The sequence below is a fragment of the Malurus melanocephalus genome, unplaced genomic scaffold, assembly GCF_030028575.1.
Source record: "Malurus melanocephalus ecotype Western Australia unplaced genomic scaffold, MMel_1.1 scaffold_235, whole genome shotgun sequence".
In the NCBI taxonomy this organism is placed as follows: domain Eukaryota; kingdom Metazoa; phylum Chordata; class Aves; order Passeriformes; family Maluridae; genus Malurus; species Malurus melanocephalus.
The window spans coordinates 795680-808036 of record NW_026623467.1 but is presented as its reverse complement, the minus strand read 5'-3'; the positions used below and the strand labels follow the sequence as shown (position 1 = coordinate 808036).

The 12357-nt window shown below is 37.1% G+C and overlaps 1 protein-coding gene across 6 annotated transcripts in view; it reads left to right on the top strand.

The window, feature by feature from the left end:
* Positions 1-12357, top strand: part of CDC42BPA (CDC42 binding protein kinase alpha) — a 178639-nt gene that overhangs the window by 45567 nt on the left and 120715 nt on the right. The window lies entirely within an intron of this gene.

Below are 12357 nucleotides of genomic sequence, written 5' to 3'. Positions count from 1 at the left end.
TTGCAAGGGTTTTAGAAGTCATCTGAGAAAGCTTGATTTTGGATGAGTTTTGATATTGATGATGCCAGCAACTTCATTGTAAGTTAGATGGGTAAGTAGATGTTTGATGAAAAGATATGAGACCTACTTGGAAATACTCAGAAACTAAAGGAGAGTAATTTGTGACCCTTGGACTTGCCCAGACTTTATACAAAATACTTGTATCTGTTTGCTAAAAGATCTGGAGGGAATACTCAGTTCTCATGCAGCTGTATCTGCTGGGCATACACTCTTGGTTAAAAAACCCCCAGAAAATCGGAAAAGAACAAGCCCTCAGAAGTAATTTTGTGAGCAGAAGTGAGTAATAAAACTTGATTTTTTGTTAATGGTGCCTTGTGATTGACTGGTGGCCCTGAGTTTTGTGACAATTACAGGACCTGTGGGGGCAGATGTCTGCTCCCACCCCTGTGGCTGTTTCCCAGGGTGTTGTTGCCTTGGGATTAGGAAGYAGGGGGTGTGCTGTTGTAGGCTGTTGTAGGCTGTGTGGGTTTAGGAGTCTCTCCAGCCACCCACCTGCCTTTGCAGAGCAAAATAGCAAAACTGCTACAATTCACTGCAAAAATTGAATTGTTTTTGAAAGATCTTTCATGTAGTCATATCTGATTCAAGTCAGGTGAAAGGTAGAAGGGATGAGAACACCTGGATGCAGACACATGTGGTGTGACTGCAGGAATGATGCATCTTTCCGAGCTGTGTTGCCTTCCTGACAGCAATTCATGTATATTTATGTGTAGCAGATTTTGTTCATGGCAATGATGCTAAGTCAAAATTACTAATTTAATTATAAACATGCATCTGTCTGAGAGCAGTTGTAAATCTAGAGGATGAAACCCAAGTATTTCTGAATAATATCTCTCTTACAAGTCTTTGTAAGTACTGCATTCTGCCCTTCTGGTTTGTTTGCTTTTTATGGACTATGTACACAATGGCTATTGTAAACACTAGTCTTCCGTTTGCTGCTGGATGAAAATTTTTAATTTATATGCCATCATTATTTGAAAAATAACAAGAAAATAATCCCAAAATACCTCATTGTATGAAAGAGTCCTTTCCATTTCAGCACTAGATAAGCAGCCCATTTCCTCTGAATGAAAATTGCTAAAGTAGCTTACAGTAGTTACCATATCCGGACTGAATTTGGGTTTTCCAGGTGTGTGTGTTTTTTACTCTACAGATGTTTTTTGAATGCACTTTAAGATAAACTGAGAGTATTCAACCAATCAGTTGCATATTATGTTTTTATGATAGAGAAAGATTTGGGTGGAAAGAAGTAATATATAGATAGGTATGAAAAGTCATCAATTGTAGATAAGTTCAGTCACATTTGTTGGGGGAAAATTCATTTGGAATTCTTGCATGTCTTGCAAGAGAAGCTTAACATTTTTTTTTAATCAGCAATGTTGTAAAACCAAGCTAAAACTAAAAGAAATGTTTTGTGTTAAGTTCTGAGTAAATACAGACTAACAATCTAAAAATAGRTGTTAATGAGTTTATTAAAAGTGCACTTATTTAAAGTGCAGGAGTTGCTGCACTTTACTAAGGATTTGAGATCAGAAAAAAAAAATGTTCAGACTGTGGGAAGGGAAATGTTACAGTTCTCACGTTTTTTTTGTAATAGGTAGGGAGTCCATTGTGTTATAATGGAAGTGATCTAGGTTTGACCTGGGACTTGACCCACTTGCCAAAAAGGTTTTAAAAGTAACAAGCTCTCWTCATTAACTGCGTGGATGGATGCATTCATGACCCATACCTTCAAATATGGCTGATTTCATATACTTATTTGATGATTCATTAAAATTAAACTTAATTTTCAGTAATATAATGCAGAAAGTTTTGACCATCTTCCATATCGTTGTTATGCTTTCCTTAATTTAATACATTGCTCAAGTTTAGAGGAAGAACAGGTGTCATGACCAGGTGTTTGAACTGAGAACTCTTGCTGAGCAGGGAAAGATGATGAAATAATTCGCAAACTAGGTTTTGTCATATCAGGTGGAACATAAATTATCCATTAAAAAAAAAAAAAACCCAAACCAAACATTTATTTGCTTACATTTTRCAGTGAACTACTTCTTAACTTGCTCCTTTGTGGTGTGTGGAACAAGACATTTGTAGAAACGACAGTTGTGAATTCATGTCCTTGCAAGTTGTTTTTTCATAGAACAAACCTTTTACAAACTAAATTTCAGAGTGAAGAGTCATGATTAGCATTCATTTTGCTTATGAGTAAATTATGATTTGTATTTGCAAAATGTCTTATTACCTGGAATTTATTTTTATCAGAGTGCAGTTTCCATTTGAGTATTTTTATGAAGTATCCAGATTGATAACATTTAAAAACTGTAAGCACTAACTAAAATTTATCTGTTACCTTCTTCTGAAGTGTGGTTGGTTTATTAAGGTAACTAAATGATTTTCTCCTGAAAACTGCTGCTATTTTTTAGACATTAATGGCTTAGTGTTCTGCACTCTTCCGAAAATGTATCCAACTTCCGTATTATCCCATGACTTATCTCAAACTTGTTTTTGTGTGCTATGTCTTACCATGACTTTCCCTTTCAAGTTTCTAGTAAACAAGATTATGAGATAAAACTTGGGTAATACCGTTCAAAGAATTTTCAGAGCTCAGTGGATATTTTATGTGTTTAGGATCACAACTTGCAAAACATTTYTTTTCCAGTGTGTCACATGTGTATAAGGCCATCTTTCATTTCTGTAGTTGAGTGAAAAAAACGTAGAAAATTTTGAAAATATGTTTAGAATTTGAAGATGAAGAACAGTTTGCATTGAGCCTAATTGTTCTTTTTGGTTGGTTTGTAGTTTGAAACTGAAATAATCAGTCTTTTACAGAATTTCACTTGCTGTCTCCTCTTTTGCTCTTAAGTTGAAAAATAAAACCAAATAATTGTATCTTCTTATAAAATTACTCAAAGGTTATTTATAATTCAGGCTCAGCCATGCAAATATGTGCATGTAAGAGTTCATGGATTTGAGGTCTCATTTCTAACTTGTCATTGACAGGGTTACTGAGATAAATGACATGCTCAATAGCAAAAGTCGGTTTAGATGTACACTTCACTTGATTCATTAGGAACTCTGAAGGGTCAGTTTGAAACAATGTGCGCTGAAAGGGTGATTTGAAAAAGTTTTTATGTTTAGGTAATATAAGCATAAGGATGCCTAAAAGTAGAACAAAGATACTGAGTGAAAAATAAGTGCAAGATTCTCTTTGGTTTCCTGAATAATTAGATCCATCCTCTGGGTTCCAGAATTATTCTTTACTGCTGCCTTGGTGATACAAAGAAGGTATGGATCAAAACCAAAAGAAGTCTGACACATATGCATGCATGCGCACAGACAAACATAGTTTTTGAAGTAACTTRCTCCTTACAGAAAGTGTTTATTGTAGGTTGGTTACAGGTGTTGGGAGATGTGTTTGTCTTCTTCAAAATGAAGATTCTCTTGAAAGTTTGATTTATATTAATGGGAATGGTTTTTCATGTTAGCAACAGGTTCTAGTGATTCAGCTGCATTGAAGATAAAWTTATTAAAATTGCCATGAGGTGAARTGCSGTCAAAATAAAAATATCTTAATCAGCATTATTTTACAGTGATCACTTAATGAGGAAGAAAGTAAAAATGATTGTAGTTGAGAAATAAAGAGTGACGGATCTGGTGCACAGTTAGGTACTTAAGCTTTATGATACGGTCTTTATTCTCAAGTGGGCCAAATCAAGTTTATTACAGGCAATTTACWTCCTAATGGTACTGAACTTTTAAATACTTAATTATTTTTTAATTTTAATTCCATTAGTTTTAAGTTGACTCTGAAAGAATATGAAGTTCTGGGACCTTTGGAGACCTTTTAAGGAGTGTGGTTTGTGTAATGAAGGMCTGCTGTTGACATCATAATTCCCTGAAATGTCACAAAGCTAAGAACAGTTCTTGAAACATGAGTTAATTTTGAATTACAGTCTTTTTGTCCTTGTGTCAGTGTAAAAGAACCAGGCAGTAATGTGCTTGTTCATTTGRATTACCCAGCTTGAATACAAGGAGCAAGCAAATGAGTAGTTTGCAGTCCTTACAGTAGAAATAATATAGGGTGRTGGCATTTAAAATGGTGTGAGGTGTGGGTGGAGTGGGAGTTTAAGCTGTCCAGGTGGAACAATTTCTGCGGACATAGGAAAGATGTTTCTTCTTTTTTTACTGGGAACTTGAAATTCAATAGAAAGCAGTTGCTGAGATAAGTCTGTATTTTAACCTGAGCAGATTTCCTTCTCACAACACTAAGTTCCTACTCACTGGAGTTTYAAATATTTCCATTTGATATACATTATATCAGTGTATCAAGCTGGTTGTGCTTTTTTAAACTTTATTTTAATATTTAAAATTCAGTTTAATGCCATGAATGCATGGCTTCATATAACATTTTCATTTCAGATGTTGTCTGCAAGGGCAGAATCAGGAGTGCAATTGCGTGCATTTGTACAAATTCTCCAGTTCTGCTTGAGGCTTTTGAGCTGTGTTGCAATGCAAATGTAAACAAGTGTCAATGAAAGCCACAGTAAATGAAGTGCTATGGGCAGGTTTATGCCATGCTTGGAAAGAGGAAGCAAAGTCTGTTGTTACATGTTCATGTTCATACTGTGGATACCTGCGAGTGACATCCTGAAGAAGAATTTGCCTGCTGTTGAGCTTGGCTGCATTACTGCCTTTCTGAGGCCCTTGCAGTTTGCTGGGAAGTGTCTGCAGGGATGTGCAGAGAACTAGGGGGTAAAAAGCACCATAGTGGAGGAGTGAGAGGCAGGACTCAAATGATTTGTGTGCTGTGTGAGACTTGACAGGTGTRCATTTTGACAAGTTCTAAGTGTAAGTGTATTCTAAGAATATATGGCTTCACAAATGAGTCATTTCGGACTAGCAAAGTTTGTGGAGAGTCTGCTCACTCTCTTTCTCACAAGGATTAGAGCATGTCCTTCGACTAATTAAAAGAGACTAAAAGTGCTTTAAGTTTTACAGAGCTTTTACAGTTTTTTTTTTTCACAACACCAAAAATTAGTAGCGTTAGTTGCTCATTTAAGATGTAATGAGCCTCTCAGTATCAGAAAAAAATATCAAATTTCTGACCTCTTTATATTTGCTTTATATAGATATTTTAATTAAAATTCTGATGTAAAAGGGAGGCAAGAGAAGGGAGTGTGAAGCAGTATCCCTTAAAATCCTTCTTTCTGTAGCTTCAGAAATAGACGCTTCTACAGTGCTGTGAAATACCTGGGGAGCTGAGCAGGGGACTCTGTTAGTGGCCTAAAGTTGCTGACTTTTTTCTGGTAAAACATTTCTGTTAGTACAGCATGCACCAGAATTTCTAGAGAGCATTCATTTCTGTAGTTTAATTGAGAGGATTATTCGAATTATAAATCAAATATGCATTGAACAATTTTTTAATTAAGGGTGCAAAAACATAAATGCAGCAYGGAGGAAATGATGAAGTTCATGATATCTCCACAACAACTTTAAAAGAGTACATTTTTCAGGCCTCTGTAGCTGATCTTCAGAGTGGAGTGCTGTTACTTGACACATTCTTCTTTCCCTTTTTTCCCCTCTTCCTCACTCAAGTGAGGTTGTGTGCTCTGTTTATTGTGCAATATTTGATTTTTTGCTCTGATATTCATCAAGACACAGTGTTCCACAAACAGCTCTTTTTCAAGAGTTTAGTCAGATTAGRAGGTGTTATATCTGCTTTACATAATAAAAAGTAATGTTCTGAAGAACTCAGAATTCTACTTAAAGTATTCACTTTTGATTCCTGGTTTATTTTGGTTTTTCAGATCATTTAGAAATTCTAAGCACAGGTTTGATTGATTTTATATACARCAGAAACGTCCAGCATTTTTTGGCAGTCAAATACAAGCATATTGAGTTGTGTCAGATATTGCAGAATGTGAAGTTTAAGCTTGACTTTCGGAAGTGTGATTTTAATTGCCTTGTATTCAGCTCTGTGACAGCATGAGGGATGGAGTCTMAGCAGCGTTCTGCTTTATAAAGTGTAAGGCCACCTTCTTCCTTCTCCTTTGTGTTAGGCTCAATATCACAAAACTTTCTTCCTGTCTGCTCTTGATTTGCTCCCAGAGCATTTCCACCCTCTTTAATAGGTGGAATAAGAGTCTTGTAGCACAGCCAGTTAAGTCTTGCTTCAGAATTTCARTCCACAGCAGGATGAATTAAAGTTCAATATTTCACTTTGCTGCTAGTATAATAACATTTAAACATRGGGTGTTTTACTGAAATTCTTGGGATGAGAAGGAATGGTAATATAAAAAAAATAATGGCCGTATCTTGATGTGGTATGGAAATGTTGTCCAGATCTGCAGTGGGTGTTTCATGAACACAGGAATTATTTTTCTTCTGAGTCTGGGGAAAGAAAAACCTGAACTACTCTCGTGTGTTTGGGAAAGATATTTTATTTTTCTCCCTGATTTTAAAGTTCCTGTTGAAGAATATTTTGTGGTAGCTGTAGCCAGGGATATCTGGATGGTCTCTACTCGACCTTGATGCAACCAGTAGGATCCAGAATATTGKGTCGGTCTATACCATAGTGCAGGAATTTGTGGACATGCTTCTCATTCCGRGAAAATGCCAGAATCTTAACTTGTATTTAGAGATGTTGGCACTTAGCTGTTCATCAGGGAAAACATGTTAAAAATGTTCTGAGGGAGTGAAAACTGAATCTTAACTCTTAAAACTGAGAAGGGTATTTGTGCCTTTTATTTTTCACCTTGCCTTGACTAATGTTCTGTGGTTCAGCTGCTATCGCTGTTGACTCAAGTGTTTCACCCCGATTTCCTCCAGAGAGTTGGCAGAAAYTGCAGCAAATCTTTCTTGGCTGTTCTGCCAACTGTAGGTGGGTGGAGAAGAGAGATTTCTTTTCAGTCTCCTTTAAAATGATACTTTAAGCAGCTCTACCGTGCTGATTGTCAATTACTTCCCCTTTGTTTTGAGAAATACTGTTTGTTTTGGGAGTAGTTTTCTCTCACACCTCCTTTCTGAAGTTATTTGAAAGYTTCAGTTACAGTAGTCTTAACTCAAAAATGCTATTTACACATTTCATGATCACAGCTGATATTAGCTAGTGGAAAATAAATACTTTAGGTTTGGATTGAGCCTGTAAAGTAGGAGCACTTGTTAAGTTCCTTTCAGGAATTTAGCASAAATTTCAAAACTGCAGAATGCTGTTATAAAACAGAGCTGTCAATGTATTATCCTGTTTTGGATTTGTGGTGAGTGTTTTTGTTGGGTTGGTTGAGTTTTGTGGGGTTTTTTTCTCCCAAGGACAGAACTAGGAAGAACTAGAGAGCCTTCTGGTATTCAGTTAAGTGACAGTCTCTTATGTGTTTTTTCCTCATTTGCATGGGGAAGGCTCTGTATGTATTTTAATAAATACTGTAAAGAAAAGGGGTTTTGTCTTGAAATGCAAAGCTAGTGCAAGTTTTTGTCTTGAAACTAGCAACCAGCTAGTTTCCCGTGATGGTTGTTTTCTTTCCCAGTCTATTTCCTTCAGAATGAGCTTTTACCATGTTGATAATTCTGGTGGATACAGATTTTAATTACTATACCTCTGGCTTGACATGGCATTTCACATTGAACAATGCAGTGGGCAGGAGGCTGGGTTTGCTGTGGGATACCTGGATCACTATGGAAGCATATTTTGCAATTCCTTTGGGAAGTAAGRTATGGGTATCTTTCTGCGACCTGTCAGTCAAGGATACAGTCTTCAGTCTGATCAGAGTTAGCCAGCCTGTTATCCAAAAACAACTATAATATCACTGAGACACCAAAAGGAGTTCCTAAATACAGTTCTGTTATATTTTGTTTTCCATTTAAATTGGTTGTGGGGACACATTCCCAATTGCTGCTCCATGTCTGCATCACTTTCTTTAACAGTCARTGTGATCTTCATCTCACTTGGGTTCTGCTTCAGCCCATGCCTGCAGCAGCTCTGGCTCCCTTCAGTGCTGTGCTGGGGAGGGGAAGAGGTGCTGGCAGGTGTGGAGAAGAAGGAGCCTGCCAGCAGGTTAGCCTGGGAAAATCTGAATTCCAGAGCTAGCCCTGCCCAAGCTCTGCAGAGGAAACTTGGAGCTGGAGGGACAGTGAACAAGGCAGAAGCATGAGATTCACTTGCAAATAAAGCTTTCAATACTGCTGGTTTACTATTTTGATGTCATTTGGTATAATCATGATACTAAACTGCATTGGGCTATCAACCAAGTTGCTGCCATCCCTTTGTCAGTTCTTTGGGAGGTGGAATTTTATCTTGGAGAGTTTAAAAGATAWCCCCCTTAGTTTTAAATATGCTTTAAGTAATGCTAGTAACTGCTTCCCCACTGTAAATATGACAAGCAGACTGTGGTAGCTCAACGTCTGTACTGCAGAGCTCATTGTTTTGCCTCTCTTCTGCTGCAGGCTGAAATCCTGCCTTTCCAGGTCTAGGGGGTAGAACATACGTTCCTCTGCATGCCTGGCTTGGCATCTAGAGTCTTTCTGAGTGTTTTTCTGTGTGTTTTTCTGTGTGTTTAACATGTCACCTCTGATGGAGTTCTGCTTAAATTTCAACTGGAAAAAAATCTAAATTTCTAACATTTGTAGTATTCTCCTTTTACTGAATTTTATTGTTTGTATGCATTATAAGCATGAATGGAATGAATGGCTAGAGCATTAAATGTGGGGGAAGACCCACAGAAACTTAAGCAAATTGAAGAAATAGTCATGACAGGTTCACCTTGTTTGAAAATGCAGCTTAGCTTACTACGTCAGTACATTGGTTACCCTGAGGGCGAACTGGGAGATTGTTTTTTCTTGCCATGTGTAATTGGTTGARTAAGTGCAAGGAATCTTGCCAAGAGGGTGGTAGCACAGTTTTCCCAGGCAGGGTGAGATCGGAAGTACCGGCCAGGTGGAGTGGCCAAGTGTTTTTACAGAACAGTTTTTATAGGTCAAGTCTTATCTATACATCTCCTCCACAGAGATTGATAACATAGAATATTTTTCAGATCAGCCTCCTCTGTGAACATTGTGTATGACTTGTCAACGTGTGGCCAATGAGAACATACTGGAAATTTTTATGTTACGAACTTSCAGTTCTTGCTGAGTTGAAAACCATCAGGAGGAGGCAGCGGACAGGCTGCCCACACTTACCCTCGTTTGGAGGAGGAAGAGTTCTCTTTTGGCACAGCCAAGTGCTGCTCCTTAATCTGTATCACACATGGCAAGCAGCTTTGAAAAGGGATGTGTGTGTGGAAAAAATCAGCTGTGCCTCTGTGTATTTCTGTAGGCTGAACGGGGCAGCAAAGGAAATGCCCATACTGCCTTTTGCTCTCAAAAGTCTGCAAAGTGTGTCACTGGTGTCAACCATGAGGGAAACAGCTGCTCCTTCTGAAAAAGAGGGTGTTGTTTCCTCTTAGCTTCATGCTGATTCTATTTAGGGAGATGGGGGTGTCAAAGAGGGCTGTGTACCTGTAAAGCTGCTTTTCAGGGACCCCTTGGAGCACACTTTTTTGAAAAGCATTCCCTGGCCTGGCAGTTCGCTCTCTCTGTAAGGCTTGTAAGGACCCTGCCAGACTGGTTGCAAAAGGGCTGCATGTTTAACCTCCTCGTCTGGAGAGCTGGATGGATGAAATGCTGCCTGAAGAGAGGCCTTCCAAGACCCTGGGCCAGGCCAAGTTTTCTATACTTAATATTGCTGTTGCCACAAGAGCTGCAGATGTTTGCAGAGCAGACAAACAACGTTGATGATAAAGCAAATTGACCTTTTTTGGAACAAGCTATTTGGAGCACATTCCTAGGGCAATTCTTCTTTCCTTTTTTTTTCCTTTCCTTTTTTTTTTTCCTGGGGCTGTGTCTTTCTTCCTAAAACTGCTTGGCTCTACATTGACATCTCTGCTAGAGGTGATAAAAAAGTTACAGAGGAGATTTTATAAACTTTTCCACTAATGCTGATGCTACAAATCATTTAACCTCCTCCAAACCTATTYTTGTCATCTTTATTTTACTGAAGTAGTTACAGCGATGTTTATTTTTCCAGTGTCCCTATGGGAACCCTGGAAGATTTCAGAATGTAATAATTAAAGAATGACAGGCTTTTCCTTGCAATATAAAGTGAGGAAGAGCTTTGTGGTTTAAACAGCTATGCTGTTGCTTATTAGCAAGAAATTTTGCCTTGTACTCTAGCCAGGCCTATAATGGTCAAAAAATGTTCAAGTTGAGAACTACGTGTTTGTTTTCAATCAGTTGTTTTTCAAGTTAAAAGGCTCTAATGGCTTGTTTTAATTTGTTCAGTAGTATTTGTCAGTAGTATTAATATTTTTATTCACTCACTTAGTATAGCACAGCTCAGGCTGTCCAAGTAAGGCTGTACATTTTCTTACCACTTTTTTTCAGTTGCAAGACCTTTCTTTTAAGGGATAAAAGATTAAATTGAAAGTTTCAGGAATCTCTGTGAACTTGAATAATATACTTCTGTTTAAATTACATTTTAGAAGAATATTAAACCTGTATTTTAGTTTTGTAATTCAGTATTTTGAATGAAGTTGTTCTACATGTAAATTAGAAGTATCACTAAGTAAAAATCTCAGTGTTGTATGGCTGCATCTTTACTATTTGGACATAATGCTGGAGTTTTCTTAAATCATAAGCTGATGTTTCTGTACTTACAACAGATGTAATTCCTGGCAGAGAATTGATTCCTAGTATCTGAGAAATTTTAGAAAAAATAGACAATTCAGACTTTGGAACCACTGAGATTTTTAAAGTGTTTCATCTGTTGTACCTCTAATGTTAGTAGAGGTGTGTTTTAAATGTACATACCTGCATTTTTGTGTCATTACTCAGATGTGGTTGGCAAAGCTAYTTTAAGGACTAGGATAAAGAAGTTTTCTGGTTTTATTTTTTGGTTTTTTGTTTTTTGTTTTTTTTTTTTAGTTATTAAAACTACAGGTAGCTTGTGTCTTGACTCAGTTTATAAAATTGCTTTGCTGAATAGTAGGCATTGGGCTTTGGGACAAGGAAGCTGTAGGGCCTTGAAGGGCTGTATGATAATATAAAACTGTGAAATCGAATTATAGGGTTCTTAAGCAGAATTATTTCATAACATATTCCGTAACATTAGAAAGATGAAATACTGAATTCTAGAACTCAAATTTGTTTTTTTTTATGTGTGTCTAGGTATATGTATAACTTTGTTGTTACTTAGGGTCATTTGCTTTTGGAGCTTTTAAAAACCATTCCCCACTTCTGTTTAGAAATGTTGTTCTGAACAAATTGTTCTGCAATATGATGCCTGTTACAACTCTTCCCTGCAACTAAAGCTGCACTRATTCCATCAGCCTCTGTAGAGATAGAAATGGACATAGATGGGCTCTTGAACCCTGAAAGCATAAACTACTAAGGTTTATATGGGCCTTGTAAAATGGCAACTTTGCAATGTGCTTTTTTAGGGTTTTTTATGATTCAGGAATGTGATAGTCAGTGCCTTGTCTGCTACAAAAATACTGCCCCCATTTCATAGGCATGAAACTGGATGAAGTATCTCAAGTTGCTTGTTTGGGATAATTAAGATAGGCTGCCTTTGAGCCCGAAATTCATGTTCTGAGACCCATCCCAATCCTGATTATACAACCTTCTTTTGTGAACCATATTTACTGGAGTTCCTGTTTTAGTAATAGGATTTAATTTGTCTAAAGTGTYAAACATACTTTTAAAATTATTTTATAAAGAGCTCATTTTCCTGCCAAATTGCTTAAAGTTTTGTTTTTTTTTTTTAAACCCAGGGTTGTGCTGTGTAAATTTTCACTTATTTTGATTGATTTGAGTTATCAGAAACTTGGATGTTTTGCATGCATGCAGAGAGCACATGTTAATGAACCAGGATCTGGACAGTTTTAGTGCTAAATGGGGCTGAAAGAGGGAAATTGTCCTCCTGAGACTTTTTTGCTGTAAACAATGCTGGGGTTACCAGCATACAACACAATACAATACATTCTTTTGCTTAATGCCTTTAAATATGTTATACAAGGGGGGGGGGGAGAAGGGGTTGGGAAGAAGAGAAAAATGAAGCTTAGCTTCATAATACATTCATTTTTTTCACTGAATGTGTTAATTATGTCTTGAGTACAACGTGCTCTTCCTTCCAAAAGCCAAGAATTGCCTATTAAGTGTCCCTATGTTGAAGAAGGAGTTTTCAAAAACATTGCAAAATACATTGTCTGGGCCAATTTTGCTCTTCCGCTTACCATTCATCACTATTTTAATTTTTCATTGAATATA